This window comes from Moschus berezovskii, chromosome 4 (genome assembly GCF_049115385.1).
Source record: "Moschus berezovskii isolate FMDL1 chromosome 4, NW_MosBer_1.0, whole genome shotgun sequence".
In the NCBI taxonomy this organism is placed as follows: domain Eukaryota; kingdom Metazoa; phylum Chordata; class Mammalia; order Artiodactyla; family Moschidae; genus Moschus; species Moschus berezovskii.
In genome coordinates, this window is record NC_142463.1 from 101570725 (window position 1) to 101589475 (window position 18751).

At 41.6% G+C, this 18751-nt stretch overlaps 1 long non-coding RNA gene and 1 pseudogene across 1 annotated transcript in view; both read left to right on the forward strand.

The window, feature by feature from the left end:
- LOC129541191 (uncharacterized) overlaps positions 1 to 18751 on the forward strand; it is a 122088-nt gene that overhangs the window by 39111 nt on the left and 64226 nt on the right. The gene's annotated exons all lie outside the window — the stretch shown is intronic.
- On the forward strand, positions 7700 to 8042 carry LOC148778127 (protein S100-A11 pseudogene; annotated as a pseudogene).

Consider the following 18751-nt stretch of genomic DNA (forward strand, 5'->3'; position numbering starts at 1 on the left):
GAATACTGGAGTGGGTTACCGTTTCCTTCTCCAGGGGATCTTCCCGACCCAGGGATCGTACCCAGGTCTCCCGCATTGGAGGCAGATGCTTTAACCTCTGAGCCACCAGGGAAGCCCGATATGCTTGATTGTCATCCTAGAGGTCTCTTAAGCTGTCCTCATTTTTGTTTTTCTTTTTGCAGTTCAGCTTCAATGATTTCCACTATTCTACCTTCTAGTTCATTGATTTGTTACTCTGTATCATCTCATCTACTGTTGATTCCTTCTAGTGTATTTTAAAATTTCATTTATTGTATTTGTCATCTCTTTTTGATTTTCCTTATATTTTAACTCTTTGCTTAAAAATTCTAACTTCTCATTCTGTTCATTCAGTCTTCTCTCAAGGTCTTTGAGCATCTTTTTGATTATTACCTAAAGTCTTTATCCAATAGACTGTTTATCTCCAATTTACTTAGTTCTTCTGGAATTTTATCTGTTTCTTTGTTTGGAACATGCTCCTCTATTGCCTCCTTTTGCCTGATTTACTATTTTTACTTCTGTGTACTTGTTAGCTTGGTTATGTTTCTCAGTTTTGGAGGAGTGGACTTATGGAGGAAGTGAACCATGCACACCCTTTTGTTTTCTAAAGACGTGCTCAGGGTGTCTTCTGTGTGGGTTGCATGGTTCCTTCTGTTGTGGTGGACTGACTGCTATGCACATGCTAGTAGATGTGCTGACCCCCATTCCAGTTAGTTGCAAGGCCTTGCCTTTTCAGAGCCTTCCGGCTACTGGTGGATGGGTCCAGGTCCTAGCATGTCTGGTTTCATGTTCAGGGGAGTTCAGTTCTGGTTTTGTACTATTAGTGGGTCAGGCTGAGTAATGTGGAAGCTGGCTATGGGGCTCTGGAGGGTCCTAGGACTAGTGCTGGCCCATTGGTGTGCAGAGCCAGGTCCAGGGCAACTGGCTACATTTCCAGGGATCTTGGAGTTGCTGTTGACCACTATGGGTGGACTGATGGGGTTCAGAGTGTCCTGAAGCCTGGTCATGGATGGGGGTGGGTTCAGAGTCTCTGGCTTCAGGGTTTTGGGAGTCCTGGAGTTGGTGTTGACCCACAGGTGGGCAGGGCCAGCGCCCATGGGGGTCCCACTACTAGTGCCAACCCATTGGTGAGTGGATCAGGCCCTGCCTGACAAACCTGGCTGTATGACCTCAATGGTCCTGAGGTGGTGTCTGCACATGAGTGGGTGAGGCCAGGTCCCAGGGCCAGGGCTGACCTACTGATGGGTGGAGCTGGGTTCTGGATTCTCTGGCTATAGAGCCCTGGTGTCTCAGATTTGGTGTTGGCCTACAGGTAGACAGAATGAGGCCTAGTAGGTCCCAGGGCTATTGCTCACCTCCTGGTGGGTGAGGCTCAGTCTTAGGGGTAGTGTCAGCCCTCTGGTAGTTGAATCTGGGTGTTGGATCCTCTGGTGGGTAGAACTAGGTCTCAGGGCAGCTGGGGACTCAGGGCATCCTATTGCAGCTTGCTTAGTGATGGGTAGGCTGTCTCCCTGCCCAGTTATCTGCTTGCTCTGGGGTGTCCCAGGACTGGTACCAACCATCTAGTGAACAGGGCCAGCTTCTGGCACTAATTAGCTAGAAGGAGGATTCCGAATTGTCCTCCCAGTACCAGTGTCTTCATGGTGGGATGAGCTCCTCAAAATGGCTGCTGCCAGCATCTGTTTCCTCAAGGTGAGTCCCTGTAGCCTCCTACCTTTCCAGGAGGCCCTCCAGGATCAACGAGTGGGTCTGACCAAGGTTCCTTTCTAATTACTCCTTCTGCCCTGGGTCTCAGGGTTGTGAGATTTTGTGTGTTTTTTAAGGACTGGATCTATTTCCTGCAGCCTTCTAGCTCTCCCCAGAGTAAGCCTTATTGGCCTTCAAAATCAAATGTTCTAGGCGCTTGTCTTCCTGGTGCAGGACCCCTAGGTTGGGGAGCCTGATGTGGACCTCAGACCTCAGAAGAACCTCTGAAGTTGTAATTATTCTCCCATTCATGGTCACCTACCCAGCGGTTTAGGTCTTGACCACACTGTATCTCCACCCTCTTGCATGACTCATTGTGATTCCTTCTTTATATCTTTAGTTGTAGAAGATCTTTTCTACAGTTTTTAGGTGTTTCTCAGTTATACTTGCTCTGTACTTAGTTGTAATTTGGGTGTGCTGGTGAAAGGAGGTGAGATCAGTATTCACTGTCTTCCTATTCCACCATCTTTTTAATTGGATTCTGAAAATAATAAAGTTTATATTCTTGAGTTTATATTTTGAGTTTTTTAAAAACAGTGTTTGATTTTTTTTTTTTTTGTCCATCAGCTTAGTTAGTTACATATCAATTTGATCCTTTCAAGGCCTATTGTTATTTTAGGACAGATCTACAGGAGTCTTTCTCTAGGATTAATTAGCAACACTCCCAAGGTATGGATATTCTTGTATCTCCACTGACTGCTCTATTGTTCAGACTGCTCTATTGTTCAGTGTATCTGTACTCAGATGGTAAAAATCAGAATGATTTCTGGTCCTGGGAAAAATTTAGTTTACATTCATTTTAGTAGTGTGTGTGTGTGCTCAGTCATGTCCAGCTCTTTGCAACCCTATGGACTGTAGCCCACAAGGCTTCTCTGTCCATGGTGTTTTCCAGCCTAGAGTACTGGGGTGGGTTGCCAATTTCTTCTCCAGGCAATCTTCCCAACCCAGGGATCAAACCCATGTCTCCTGCATTGGCAGGCAGATTCTTTACACTTGCACCACCTGGGAAGTCCACAATCCTTTTTATCCGTCTAATAATTGGTCTTCCCCAAAAGTTACTCTTGCCAAGCTTCGTGAGGTTTTACCCTATACATGTACAAATTTGTATTCAGTCAGACTCAAAAGGAAATGTTAATGCAAATTTCTGGAATTCATTCTCTGTATAACTTCTTCCTTTTGAATATCTTGTCCCCATAAATTCTAACCTTCTTAACTTTCTTGTGTAATACTTCTGCTGCTGCTGCTGCTAAGTCACTTCAGTCGTTTCCGACTCTGTGCGACCCCATAGACGGCAGCCCACCAGGCTCCCCCATCCCTGGGATTCTCCAGGCAAGAACACTGGAGTGGTTTGCCATTTCCTTCTCCAATGCATGAAAATGAAAAGTGAAAGTGAAGTTGCTCAGTTGTGTCCAACTCTTAGCGACCCCATGGACTGCAGCCTACCAGGCTCCTCCATCCATGGGATTTTCCAGGCAAGAGTACTATGTCTCCTCAAATGAGTGGGATAACTAGTCTTTGTTTGGATTCTTTCTTCTTGTACTGTGATTGAGAAATTACCACCTGACAGGAAACTTTGGAATGGTAGAAGCTATCTTTTTTGTTTTCCTACTTTCAGGGATCTCAGACCTGTACTGCCTCATGTCCAATGTCTGAAAATGGTTGTTTCCTGTGTTTTATGACTGCATACCCTCTTACATATTCATGTCTGGAAGAGAGATTCCAGGAGTATATGTTTTATTTTATTGTAAGAAAAATAGGACGTTAGGGAAGGTACTTTCCTTTTGGTGGGGTGGGGGTGGGCAGAGGAGTGATGTGATTTATGATTGATATTTTCAAAATATTATTTTGATTACCTTATAGAAAATGGAGTGACATAAGAGTGGAATCAGAAGAAACAGTGAAGAATATTGCAGAAATCTGAGTAAGGATTCGGAGAAGGTAATAGCAACCCACTCCAGTACTCTTGCCTGGAAAATCCCATGGACAGAGGAGCCTGGTAGGCTGCAGTTCATGAGGTTGCGAAGAGTCGGATATGACTGAGTGACTTCACTTTCACTTTCATGCATTGGAGAAGGAAATGGCAACCCACTCCAGTGTTCTTGCCTGGAGAATCCCAGGGACGTTGGAGCCTGGTGGGCTGCCGTCTATGGAGTTGCACAGAGTCAGACATGACTGAAGCGACTTAGAAGGAGCAGAGTAAGGATTATGTCACTTTCTATCTCTACAAGGATTAAATCATGTTTGCTGCAGCTGCTGACTTTGAACACCACCTAAAAGGAGTTCAAGATGAAGAGTAGAAATGAGGTACTTTGTGCTTTGGGAAAAACTGACAAAATAGGTCTTCAGAGAGTTAGATGTTTTCAGGAGAAAATTTTATAAACCCAGTTCTTGCATCTCCTCATAGCTAGGAAAGCACTAAAATCCTTCATGGTGAGGTCTGCTCCAAGTGACTAGCAGTAACCTTCACAAGACTAGCAGAGACTTTCTGCAAAAATGTCTTGATTGCATGTACTCCCCATTCACCAAAATCATATACAGACTGATCTTTGCCCTATATCTTTGGAGCAGTTTCTCAGAGCTATCTGAAATGTTGTCTTCCAGGCTATCGTCTTCATTTTGTCCCAATATAAGTTAACTCACAACTCTCACATTGTGCCTTTTTTTTTTTTTTTTTAAGTCAAAAGCTAGTAGCTTCTAGGTCCAGGTTTATGCTAAGATAGATGACATAGTCTTTAGAAATACAGAACTTAGTCAAAGATTGAATGTTAAGTGTGGTATGGAAATTTTGTGATTTGTGGAAGATGAACAGAGGATCAGATAAAGGGCAGGAGAAATCGAGAATTGTTTAAAATGGTATTTTGAACATAGTGAATTTGTGATTCCTATTAGACATTGAAGAGAAGATGGCAAGTAGGCAGTCAAATCTGTAAGTTTCAAGTTCAAAAGAGACTGGAGATATAAACTCTAGAGTTGGAGATATATGGGTTTTAAAGTTTTGGGAACAGATAAAGTAATCCTCAGAGGGTGAGTGGTTAAAGTCACTAAATCTTGATATTCCTTCAGGTAAGGAATGTGGTTGATTTCTTAGTTTTATTTAGAAATATTTAACTCTGGAAAGTGAGAGAAGGTCAGGCAGATATTGGCCTTATGTATGTGGAATGTTCAGTGCAGATAAGGTTGGTAGTAGATACGTAGCAGATGTCACTAAGTTCAGATTAGTGAATGGGGAAAGCATTCGTTAGAGTGTGGAGGGCAATCACTATGAGTTGGTGGCTGTTACTATGAGCATGTTCCCAGATAAATGATCAGAAAGACCAGGAAGAAAAATCTCTGTAGGTTGGATGGTTAGAAAATCTCATGAAAATGAATTCAGTTACAGCAGTTTGGTTGTTCATTTCAAATTATGTCACAGTGACAAATCAATGAGAAAAAAGACACCAAATTGCTAAAACTTTGCCTTCTAATGCAGGGAGTGAGAGTCAGGGAGCTAAGATCCCACATGCCTTGCAGCCAAGAAACCAAAACATAAAACAGAAGCAATATTGTAACAGATTCAATAAAGACTTTTAACACGGTCCACACCAAAAAAAAAAAAAAAAAAAAGCAAAAACAAAAACATAGTGCAAGTGCAGAAAGTGAAAAGTGAAAATGTTAGTTGCTCAGTTGTGCCTGCCCAACTCTTTGTGACCCAATGTATTGTAGCCCACCAGTGTCCTCTGTCCATGGAATTCTCCAGGGAAGAATACTGGAGTGGGTTGCCATTGTCTTCTCCAGGAGGTTTTCCCAACTCAGATCAAACTCAGGTCTCCTGAATTGCAGGCCAATTCTTTTATCATCTGAGCCACCAGGGAGAGCGAGCGCACCCTAAGCAGGCTTGTAAACTTGTGGGTTGTGCCAAATGACTTGGGTTACAAGACAGCCTAAACTGGAGGGAGGAGAGCAGGGCTGTCTTTGGGAGACCATCATGGCTCCTCACTAAATAGACGGTGGCTCAAGCGCAGGCACCTCCCATGTGGGCTTCTGCTACTGCCAGATAGTGGGAATGATTGCAGACTTGGTTCACACCTGGATGACTCTGCATTAGAGTGAGCTCATTGCCTGCTAGAAGTGCAAAAACTTCACTCCTAGCATTGCCTTCACTATATTATTTAAATGTATTTATGAATTTGTATTTTTATTATTATGCTTATAATAGATATTTATGAATAAAAAAATACAAAAAGATGCTTAACACCCACAGAATCTGCTTCCTTTCAATGCATTTCTTTCTATTCTCATTCTCTCTTCCACCCCCTCACTATTCTGTTTTTATTCATATCTTCACAAAATACAGATCTTAATTTATACTCAATTTTATACCTTTTAAAAACTAATCTCATACCACAAACACTTTCCATAGCTTTCAATATATATTTGAATATATAATTTCCTATGGCTGCATAACATTCCATTATGGGGAAGTACTGAAGAAGGAAATGGCAACCCACTCCAGTGTTCTTGCCAGGGAAATCCCATGGACAGAGGAGTCTGGCAGGCTACAATCCATGGGGTAACAGAGTCAGACACAGTGACTAAACAACGACAAATGTGGAAGTACACATAAAAATGTATTTATGAACGTTTAGTTTGCTTTCTTGATGTTGCCATTACAGAAGTCCTATGATGAATATCCTTTACATAATTATAGATGATCTTTTGCTAGTTTCTTCACGGTAAATGTTTAGGTTCCATTTTTGAAACAGTTTTTTTGAGAATTCTTTTTTTGAGGGGAGTATTTTTTGCTTTGTATGGATTTTCTTTTTTTTTAAGGTTTTATTACAATATCAACATTTGAAAAACACTTTAATGGTGTTTTATAAGCCTAAAAATAATATTGAATTTACTGATTCTCTTCTAAAATCTATCTCCCTCCTGGAAAACATATCATGTAAAATCTTTGCAAGGTTTTGGTAATCTGGAATAAATTTTATTTTTCTTAATATTTTTCTTTTCAAAGTTTATAAGTATTTAGGAAATTTAATCAACCCATTAGTTTTACTTCTTTGATATATTTCCTAATTGATAAAAGTGCTACTAACCTCTTTTTATATTAATATTTAATAAAAATTAAAATTTATAATATTTAATATTTCCTAGAGAGTAATTGAAATGAATGCCAATTTTATGTTGGTTTATTTATTTAAACTTTGAGCCAATGCTGGCTTCTTTTCCAATGTATCTGTTCTAGATTTAGAGTCAGTTAACTATAGTGGAAAGAATAGGCTTTGGTGCCAGGTAGCTTTGAATCCTGGCTTTGCCACTCTGTATATCTCAGTTCACTTATCAAAGTGATAAGTATTATAGTATCTACCTCATAAATTTGGGGAGAAGAATTAAACCTCTTAAGATACAATGTTCTCCCCATCTCTCTTCCTAATGCTCCCCACATACCATCTCACCAGCTCTACTGCTCATTCCTGGGTCCAGGCAACCACCGTCTCTCCCCTGGACTATGAAACAGCCTCTGCAATGATCTCCTAGCTTCCACTTTTGGCTCTACTAGTCAATTCTCACAACAGCCAGAGTGATTCTTTATAGATGCAAATCCCATTGTGTCACTCCTGTCATCAGTCTTCCAATGCTTTCTCATCACATAGAGGAAAAAAGCCTCCTGCGTGATCTGGTCCCTGACTACTAGGAGACTAATTCTTACCACTCCTTCTATTCTCACTTGGCTTTACTCATACCAGACTTCTTGTTTTCAGCTAAACCAAGCACATCCCCACTTGCTGTTCCTTCTGCCTATAACTTTCTCCTTCAATATTTGCATAGTTCTTTTGCTCTTGTCTTTTAATCACAGCCATGAAATTAAAAGATGCTTGCTTCTTGGAAGAAAAGTTATGACCAATCTAGACAGCTTATTAAAAAGCTGAGAGGCACCTCACTCCTCTCCGACATGGCAAAAGTATCCAGCCCTATGGAGACTGAATGATGCATCGAGTCTCTGATTGCTGTTTTCCAAAAGCATGCTGGAAGGTATGGTAACAACAGCAAACTCTCCAAGACCGAGTTCCTAATCTTCATGAATACAGAGCTGGGTGCCTTCACAAGAACCAGAAGGACCCTGGTGTCCTTGACTGCATGATGAAGAAATTGGACCTCAACTCTGATGGGCAACTAGATTTCCAAGAATTTCATAATCTTATTGGTGGCCTGGCCATTGCTTGCCATGAATCCTTTGTTAAGTCTGCCTCTTGCCAGAAGTAAACTGGAGGAGCCTTTGGGCCTGGCCTCCAGACCCACTCCCTTTCTTTCTAGCCACTCAGTTATCTGCTCTTCACAGCCCCCACATACCCTGAGCCCAGCACACCCACCTACCCAGGCAGGCCACTCCTGTTAGTAATAAAACAGTATTGTTTTTTAAAACACACACACACAAATAAAATAAATAAAAATAAAAAGCAGAGACATTACTTTGCCAACAAAGGTCCGTCTAGTCAAAGCTATGGTTTTTCCAGTGGTCATGTACGGATGTGAGAGTTGAACTATAAAGTTGAGCGCTGAAGAATTGATGCTTTTGAACTGTGGTGCTGGAGAAGACTCTTGAGAGTCCCTTGGACTGCAAGGAGATCCAACCAGTCCATTCTAAAGGAGATCAGTCCTGAATATTCATTGGAAAGACTGATGTTGAAGCTGAAATTCCAATTCTTTGCCCACCTGATGCAAAGAACTGACTCATTGGAAAAGACCCCGATGCTGGGAAGGATTGAAGGTGGGAGGAGAAGGGGATGACAGAGGATGAGATGGTTGGATGGCATCACCAACTCAATGGACATGCTGCTGCTGCTGCTGCTAAGTCGCTTCAGTCATGTCTGACTCTGGGTGACCCCATGGACTGAAGCCCACCAGGCTCCTCCGTCCATGGGGTTTTCCAGGCAAGAGTACTGGAGTGGGTTGCCATTGCCTTCTCCTCAGTGGACAAGAGTTTGAGTAAACTCTGAGAATTGGTGATGGATAGGGAGGCGTGGTGTGCTGTGGTCCATGGGGTTGCAAAGAATTAAACATGACTGAGCGACTGAACTGAACTTTGCTCTTGTCCTTCAGGCCTCTCACAAGTTACCTCCTTGAAGAGGCATTCCCTAATCTCTCCAACTATAATATAAGAGAATCCCTTCCCATTCCGTTATTCTGCTTTTTCTCTGTAACAATAATCATTATGTAACTTTTAATATGGAGAAGGCAATGGCAAGCCACTCCAGTACTCTTGCCTGGAAAATCCCATGGATGGAGGAGCCTGGTGGGCTTCAGTCCATGGGGTCGCTAAGGGTTGGACACGACTGAGCGAATTCACTTTCACTTTTCATTTTCACACATTGGAGAAGGAAATGGCAACCCACTCCAGTGTTCTTGCCTGGAGAATCCCAGGGACGGGGGAGCCTGATGGGCTTCCGTCTATGGGGTCACACAGAGTCGGACATGACTGAATTGACTTAACAGCAGCTCTGTACTGTACCTTCACACAGTGTGCAAATTAGGTTATCATGGTAGTTAAAAGGTGTAAGAGATTCAGGCCAAACCAGCTGTACCATTCCCTAGCTATATTACTTTAGGAAGGATATGTTATTCCTTTTCACTGTAATTGCTTCATCTGTATAATGAGGACAAGTTTAATAGTAGTGCTTTCCTCACAGATTTGTTGTAAGGTTAAATGAGATAATACCTATAAAGGATCATGCAGAGTAATCAGCCCCCAAATGTTAACAGTTCTGCAGGGTCCTCTAGAAAACTGTCTCTGCTTCTTCAGCCTCAAAGTACTACGTGAAGGTCTCTCAAATACACTACTCTGTTTCATACATTTGTTCCTTGGGTCATGGCTCTTTACTGTTTGGTATGCCTTTGCCTTCATTCTACTTTGCCTGGTAAACTATTACTCTTCCTTTAATACTAAATTCTGACATCATATCTGTCCAAAGCACCTCCTGAGGTCCTTAAATGGGGCTTGGTGTTCCTCCATGTAGACAGTTGGCTCTCTGGCTTATATTTGTATATTTGAGATGATGGCCCCATGACTAAGATTGTCTACTTTTCTCAGTTGACTCTCTATGAGACAGACATGTTAACAGTTCATTGAGCTGTTAGAGAAATTTCAATGATAGAGAAATTTCTAGGGCCCCATGGAAGCTCAGAAGAAGGACAGCATCTCTTGCTTCCATTTACAAAAATCTGCAAGAAAATGACATAAACTACCAAAAACAGACTCACTAATTCCACATTCTCTCTTTCAAACCACATTAATTAAGCTTTTTATTTTTGTCAGTTCACTGAAGCACACCTTGTACGAGTCACCAATGACTTCCATGTAACCAAATCCAATCCCCATTTCCCAGTACTTATTGTACTTGATTTACTTGATATAAATAATCACTCAATTTCATTTGGCCTTGGGACAATACTCTTGATTCTCCTCTTACCATATTGTATGATCCTTCTCTGTCTTTTTCCTTCTTGCTATGGTCTGAATGCTTGTGTTCCCCCAAAATTCATATTAAAATTCACATTTTAATTAGGGGCCTTTATGAGGTGACTGTGCCATGAAGGTGGAACCCTTGTGAATGGGATTAGTAAAAGGACTTTCTAGCCTCTTCCGCCATGTGAGGCTATAACAAGAAATCTGTAATCTGGGATAGGACCCTCACCCAACTCTGTTGGCACTCTGATCTGGGACTTTCAGCCTCCAGAACTGCAAGGAATGAATTTCTGTTGTTTATAAGCAACTGAGTCTGTGGTTCTTTGTCAATAGCAGCCTGAATGGCCTAAGACACTTAGCTTTTTAAGCTAAATGTTGTACTGCATAGAACTCAGTTCTTGGAATCCTTTTTTCTTCTGTTGATACTCATACTCTATGTATTCTTATCTACTCCCAATCCTTTACGTTTATGTACTGATGTATATATATCATGGGTTTCCCAGGTAGCGCAGTAGAGAAGAATCTGCCTGTCAACACAGGAGATGCAGTTTCAATCCCTGGGTTGGGAAGATCCCCTGGAGGAGGAAGTGGCAACTCACTCCAGTACTCTTGGTAGCAGTGGAGATGGTAAAATGTAGTCTGATTCTGGATGTATATTCATGTTAAAGAAGTCAAGATATGCTGGTGGATTTACTGTGGAATGTGGCAGAAAGAGCAGAGTCAAGGATGGCTTTAAGATTTTTGACTGGTAACAGTTAAATTGGATATATATCTATATCGGGACAAGAGAGTCCTAAAATATATGAAACAGAACTTAGAGAATGAAAGAGAAAATTCAACAATAATCATTGGAAATGTCAATACTCCATTTTCAATAATGTATAACAAGGTAGAAGATCAACAAGGAAACAGAAGACTTGAACAACATTATACAGTAACAGGAATTAGCAGACATCTATAGAACATTCCAGCTGTATTAGTTTGCTTGGATTGCCATAATAAGATACCACAGATTTGGTGGCTTAAATAACATATGTTAATTTTCTCACAGTTCTGGAGGGAAGAAGTCTAAGATCAAGGTTCCAGAAAATTGGGGTTTCTAGTGAAACCTCTCTCCCTGGCTTGTATATGGCCACCTTCTCATTGTGTCCCCACATGGCTTTTCTTCTGTGCACACATGGAGAGAAAGAGAGCGTTATAATGTATCTTCCCTCTTCTTATGGGTTTACCACCCTATCAAATCAGGGCCCCATCCTTATGGCCTGATTTAACATTAGTTATCTCCTTAAAATTTCTGTCTCCAAATACAGACACATTGGGGGTATGGCTTAAACATATGAATTTTAGCAGAACACAAGTCAGCCCATAATGTTACCTGCTAACAGCAAAATACACATTCTTTTCACGTGCACGTGAAATATTCTCCAGTGTAGATCATATTCTATGCCATAAAACATGCCTTAAAAAATTTAATTTTTTACTGAAGTATAGCTTATTTAAAATATTGTGTTATTTTCAGGTATACAGCAAAGTGATTCAGTTATACAAATATAATTTTTCAGATTTTTGTCCCATTATACATTACAAGATATTGACTATACTACCCTGTGCGTGTGTGCATGTGTGCTCAGTTGTGTCTGACTCTTTGTGCCCTATGGACTGTAACCTGCCAGGCTCCTCTGTCCATGGGATATTCCAAGAAAGAATACTGGAGTGGGTTGCCATTTCCTCCTCCAGGATGTCTTTCCAACCCAGGGATTGAACCAGCGTCTCCTGAATTGGCAGGCAGATTCTTTACTACTGAGCCACCTGAGAAGCCCCATATACTTGCCTGTTGTTGTCCAGTCCTTCAGTCATATCTAACTCTTTGCAACTCCATGGACTATAGCCCAGGGCTCCTCTGTCCATGGGATTTCCCAGGAAAGAATACTGGAGTGGGTTGCCATTTCCTCCTCCAGAGGGTCTTGCCGACCCAGAGATCAAACCAGCGTCTCCTGAATTGACAGGGAGATTCCTTACCACTGAGCCACCTGGGAAGCCCCATATACTTCCCTGTTGTTGTTCAGTTCCTTAATTGTATCCAACTCTTTGTGACCCCATGAACTACAGCACACCAAGCTTCTCTATCCTTCACTGTCTCTGGGAGTTTGCTCAAACTCATGTCCATTGAGTTGGTGATGCCATCCAACCATCTCATTCTTTGTCATCCCCTTCTCCTCCTACCTTCAATTTTTCCCAGCATCATGCTCTTTTCCAATAAGCGGCTCTTCACATCAGGTGGCCAAAGTATTGGAGCTTTAACATCAGTTCTTCCAATGAATTTTCAGGGTTTTCCTGATTTCCCTTAGAAATGACTGGTTTTATAAGGGACTCCCAAGAACCTTTTCCACCACCACAATTTGAAAGCATCAGTTCTTCAATGCTCAGCCTTCTTTATGGTCCAATGCTCACATCTGTACATGACTACTGGAAAAACCTTGCCTGTATGTACTTTTATCTGCAAAGTGATGTCTTCACTTTTTAATATGTTGTCTAAACTTGTCAAATCAGATTGATTATATTCTCTGCAGCCAGAGATGGAGAAGCTCTATACAGTTAGCAAAAACAAGACCAGGAGCTGATTGTGGCTCAGATCATGAACTCCTTATTGCCAAATTCAGACTTAAATTGAAGAAAGTAGGGAAAACCACTAGACCATTCAGATATGACCTAAATCAAATCCCTTATAATTATACAGTGGAAGTGAGAAATAGATTTAAGGGACTAGATCTGATAGATAGAATGCCTGATGAAATCTGGACAGAAGTGCGTGACATTGTACAGGACACAGGGACCAAGACCATCCCCATGGAAAAGAAATGCAAAAAAGCAAAATAGCTGTCTGGGGAGGCCTTACAAATAGCTGTGAAAAGAAGAGAAGCGAAAAGCAAAGGAGAAAAGGAAAGATAAGCATCTGAATGCAGAGTTCCAAAGAATAGCAAGGAGAGATAAGAAAGCCTTCCTCAGTGATCAACGCAAAGAAATAGAGGAAAACAACAGAATAGGAAAAACAAGAGATCTTTTCAAGAAAATTAGAGATATCAAGGGAACATTTCATGCAAAGATGGGCTCGATAAAGGACAGAAATGGTATAGACCTAACAGAAGCCGAAGATATTAAGAAGAGGTGGCAAGAATACACAGAAGAACTGTACAGAAAAGATCTTCACAATGAAGATAATCACGATGGTGTGATCACTCACCTGGAACCAGACATCTTGGAATGTGAAGTCAAGTGGGCCTTAGAGAGCATCACTACGAACAAAGCTAGTGGAGGTGATGGAATTCCAATTGAGCTATTTCAAATCCTGAAAGATGATGCTGTGAAAGTGCTGCACTCAATATGCCAGCAAATTTGGAAAACTCAGCAATGGCCACAGGACTGGAAAAGGTCAGTCTTCATTCCAATCCCAAAGAAAGGCAATGCCAAAGAATGCTCAAACTACCGCACAATTGCACTCATCTCACACGCTAGTAAAATCATGCTCAAAATTGTCCAAGCCAGGCTTCAGCAATATGTGAACCATGAACTTCCAGATGTTCAAGCAGGTTTTGGAAAAGGCAGAGGAACCAGAGATCAAATTGCCAACATCCGCTGGATCATGGAGAAAGCAAGAGAGTTCCAGGAAAACATCTATTTCTGCTTCATTGACTATGCCAAAGCCTTTGACTGTGTGGATCACAATAAACTGTGGAAAATTCTGAAAAAGATGGGAATCCCAGACCACCTGACCTGCCTCTTGAGAAACCTGTATGCAGGTCAGGAAGCAACAGTTAGAAATGGACATGGAACAACAGACTGGTTCCAAATAGGGAAAGGAGTGTGTCAAGGTTGTATATTGTCACCCTGCTTATTTAACTTATATGCAGAGTACATCATGAGGAATGTTGGGCTGAAAGAAGCAGAAGCTGGAATCAAGATTGCCGGGAGAAATATCAATAACCTCAGATATGCGGATGACACCACCCTTATGGCAGAAAGTGAAGAGGAACTCAAAGGCCTCTTGATGAAAGTGAAAGAGGAGAGTGAAAAGGTTGGCTTGAAGCTCAACATTCAGAAAACAAAGATCATGGCATCTGGTCCCATCACTTCATGGGATATAGATGGAAAAACAGTGGAAATAGTGTCAGACTTTTTTGGGGCTCCAAAATCACTGCAGATGCTGATTGTAGCCATGAAATTAAAAGACGCTTACTCCTTGGAAGGAAAGTTATGACCAGCCTAGATAGCATATTAAAAAGCAGAGATATTACTTTGCCAACAAACGTCCGTCTAGTCAAGGCTATGGTTTTTCCCGTGGTCATGTATGGATGTGAGAATTGGACTGTGAAGAAAGCTGATCGCTGAAGAATTGATGCTTTTGAACTGTGGTGCTGGAGAAGACTCTTGAGAGTCCCTTGGACTGCAAGGAGATCCAACCAGTCCATTCTAAAGGAGATCACTCCTGGGTGTTCATTGGAAGGACTGATGCTAAAGCTGAAACTCCAATACTTTGGCCACCTCATGTGACGAGTTGACTCACTGGAAAAGAGTCTGATGCTAGGAGGGATTGGGGGTAGGAGGAGACGGGGATGACAGAGAATGAGATGGCTGGATGGCATCACCGACTCAATGGAAATGAGTATGAGTGAACTCCGGGAGTTGGTGATGGACAGGGAGGCCTGGCGTGCTGTGATTCATGGGGTCGCAAAGAATCGGACACGACTGAGCGACTGAACTGAACTGAAGCTTGTCATAGCTTTCCTTCCAAGGACCAAGTGTCTTTTAATTTCATGGCTGTAGTCACGATCCACAGTGACTTTTGGAGTCCAAGAAAACAAAGTCTGTCACTGTTTCCATTATTTTTCCTTATCAATTTGCCATGAAGTGATGGGACTGGATGCCATGATCTTAGTGTTTTGAACGTTGAGTTTAAAGCCAGCTTTTTCACTCTCTTCTTTCACCTACATTAAGAGGTTCTTTAGTTCTTTTGCATTTTCTGATATTCAGTTTAGTTCACTTCAGTCGCTCAGTCGTGTCCGACTCTTTGCAACCCCATGAACCGTAGCACACCAGGCCTCCCTGTCCATCACCAACTCCCGGAGTCCACCCAAACCTGTGTCCATTGTGTCGGTGATGCCATCCAACCATCTCATCCTCTGTCGTCCCCTTCTCCTCCGTCCCTCTATCTTTCCCAGCATCAGGGTCTTTTCCAATGAATCAGCTCTTCGCATCAGGTGGCCAAAGTATTGTAGTTTCAGCTTCAACATCAGTCCCTCCAATGAACACCCAGGAGTGATCTCCTTTAGAATGGACTGGTTGGATCTCCGTGCAGCCCAAGGGACTCTCAAGAGTCTTCTCCAACAACACAGTTCAAAAGCATCAATTCTTCAGCACTCAACTTTCTTCACAGTCCAACTCTCACATCCATACATGACCACCGGAAAAACCATAGCCTTGACTAGACAGACCCTTGTTGGCAAAGTAATGTCTCTGCTTTTAAATATGCTATCCATGTTGGTCATAACTTTCCTTCCAAGGAGTAAGTGTCTTTTAATTGCATGGCTGCATTCACCATCTGCAGTGATTTTGGAGCCCAGAAAAATAAAGTCAGCTACTGTTTCCCCATCTATTTGCCATGAAGTGATGGGACCGGATGCCATGATGTTAGTTTTCTGAAAGTTGAGCATTAAGCCAACTTTTTACTCTCCTCTTTCACTTTCATCAAGAGGCTCTTTACTTCTTCTTCACTTTCTGCCATAAGGGTGGTGTCTTCTGCATATCTGAGGTTATTGATAATTCTCCCAGCAATCTTGATTTCAGCTTGTGCTTCCTCCAGCCCAGCTTTCTTCATGATGTACTCTGCATATAAGTTAAATAAGCAGGTGACAATATACAGCCTTGATGTACTCCTTTTCCTATCTGGAACCAGTCTGTTGTTCCATGTATAGTTCTAACTGTTGCTTCCTGACCTGCATATAGGTTTCTCAAGAGGCAGATCAGGTGGTCTGGTATGCCCATCTCTTTCAGAATTTTCCACAGTTTATTGTGATCCACACAGTCAAAGGCTTTAGGGTAGTCAATGAAACAGAAGTAGATGTTTTTCTGGAGCTCTCTTGCTTTTTTGATGATCCAGCAGATGTTGGCAATTTGATCTCTGGTTCCTCTGCTTTTTCTAAAACCAGCTTGAACATCTGGAAGTTCAAGTTTCACATATTGTTGAAGCCTGGCTTGGAGAATTTTGAGCATTGCTTTACTTTACAAGTTTCTCAGGAGGCAGGTAAGGTGGTCTGGTATTCTCATCTCTTGAAGAATTTTCCATAGTTTGTTGTGATCCACACAGTCAAAGGCTTTAGGGTAGTCAATGAAACAGAAGTAGATGTTTTTCTGGAGCTCTCTTGCTTTTTTGATGATCCAGCAGATGTTGGCAATTTGATCTCTGGTTCCTCTGCTTTTTCTAAAACCAGCTTGAACATCTGGAAGTTCAAGTTTCACATATTGTTGAAGCCTGGCTTGGAGAATTTTGAGCATTGCTTTACTTTACAAGTTTCTCAGGAGGCAGGTAAGGTGGTCTGGTATTCTCATCTCTTGAAGAATTTTCCATAGTTTGTTGTGATCCACACAGTCAAAGGCTTTAGGGTAGTCAATGAAACAGAAGTAGATGTTTTTCTGGAATTGTCTTGTTTTTTCAATGATCCAGTGGATGTCAGAAATTTGATATCTGGTTCTTCTGCCTTTTCTAGATCCAACTCTACATCTGAAAGTTCTTGGTTCAGGTACCATTGAAGCCTAGCTTGGAGGATTTTGCTAGCATGTGAAATGAGCACAATTGTGTAGTAGTTTGAGCACTCTTTGGCATTGCCCTTCTTTGGGATTGGAGTGAAAACTGACCTTTCCAGCCCTGTGGCCTCTGTTGTTTTCCAAATTTGCTGGCATATTGAGTGCAGCACTTTCACAGCATCATCTTTTAGGATTCAAAATAGCTCAGTTGAAATTCCTTTACCTTCACTAGCTTTGTTCATAGTCATGGTTCCTACAGCCCACTTGACTGGGCTGGAGTGTGAACTCCAGGGTGTCTGGCTCTAGGTGAGTCATCACACCATCATGGTTATCCGGGCATTAAGAACTTTTTTTGTACAGTTCTGTGTATTCTTGCCATCTCTTCTTAATCTCTTCTGCTTCTGATAGGTCCTTACCTTTTCTGTCATTTTTTGTGCCCATCTTTGCATGAAATGCTCCCTTGGTATTTCTAATTTTCTTGAAGAGATATCTTCTTTCCCATTCTATCGTGTTCCTCTATTTCTTTGCATTTTTCACTTAAGTCTTTCTTATCTCTCCTTGGTATTCTTTGGAACTCTGCATTCAATGATATATCTCTTTCTCTTTTGCCTTTTGCTTCTCTTCTTTTAGCAGTTATTTTAAGATCTCCTCAGACAACCATTTGGCTTTCTTTCATTTCTTTTTCTTGAGGATGATTTTGGTCACTGCCTCCTGTACAATGCTACAAACCTCCAATCCATAATTGTTCAGGCACTGTGTCAGATAATTCCTTGGATTTATTTCTCACTTCCACTATATAATCACAAGGGATTTGACTTAGGTCATACCTGAATGAGCTAGTGGTTTTCCCTACCTTCTTCAATTTAAGTCTGAATTTTGCAATAAGGAGCTGATGATCTGAGCCACAGTCAGCTCCTGATCTTGTTTTTGCTGACCGTATAGTGTTTCTCCATCTTCGGCTGCAAAGAATATAATCAATCTGATTTCAGTATTGACCATCTGGTGATGTCCATGTGTACAGTCATCTCTTGTGTTGTTGGAAAAGGATGTTTGCTATGACCAATGTGTTCTCTTGGCAAGAGTCTGTTAGCCTTTGCCCTGCTTCATTTTGTACTCCAATGTCAAACTTGCCTGTTACTCCAGGTATCTATTGACTTCCTACTTTTGCATTCTAGTTGCCTATGATGACAAGGACATCTTTTTGGTGTTAGTTCTAGAAACTCTTGCAGATCTTCATAGAACCATTAGACTTCAGCTTCTTTGGCATTAGTGGTTCAGACATAGACTTGGATTACTGTGATGTTGAATGGTCTGAATGGTTTGCCCTGGAAACAAACCAAGATCATTCTATTGTTTTTCAAATTGCACCCAAGTATTGCATTTGGGACCCTTGTTTACTAATGAGGGCTGCTCCATTTCTTCTAAGGGATTCTTGCCCACAGTAGTAGATACAATGGTCATCTGAATTAAATTTACCCATTCCCATCCATTTTAGTTCACTGACTCCTAAAATGTTGATGGTCACTCTTGCCATCTTCCATTTGACCACATCCAATTTACCTTGATTCATGGACCTAACATTCCAAGTTTCCTACGCAGTATTGTTCTTCAAAGTTTCAGACTTTACTTACACCATGAGACACATCCACAACTGGGCATCATTTCCACTTTGGCTCAGCCTCTTCATTCTTTCTGGAGCTATTTCTCCACTCTTCTCCAGTAGCATATTGGATATCTAGTGAC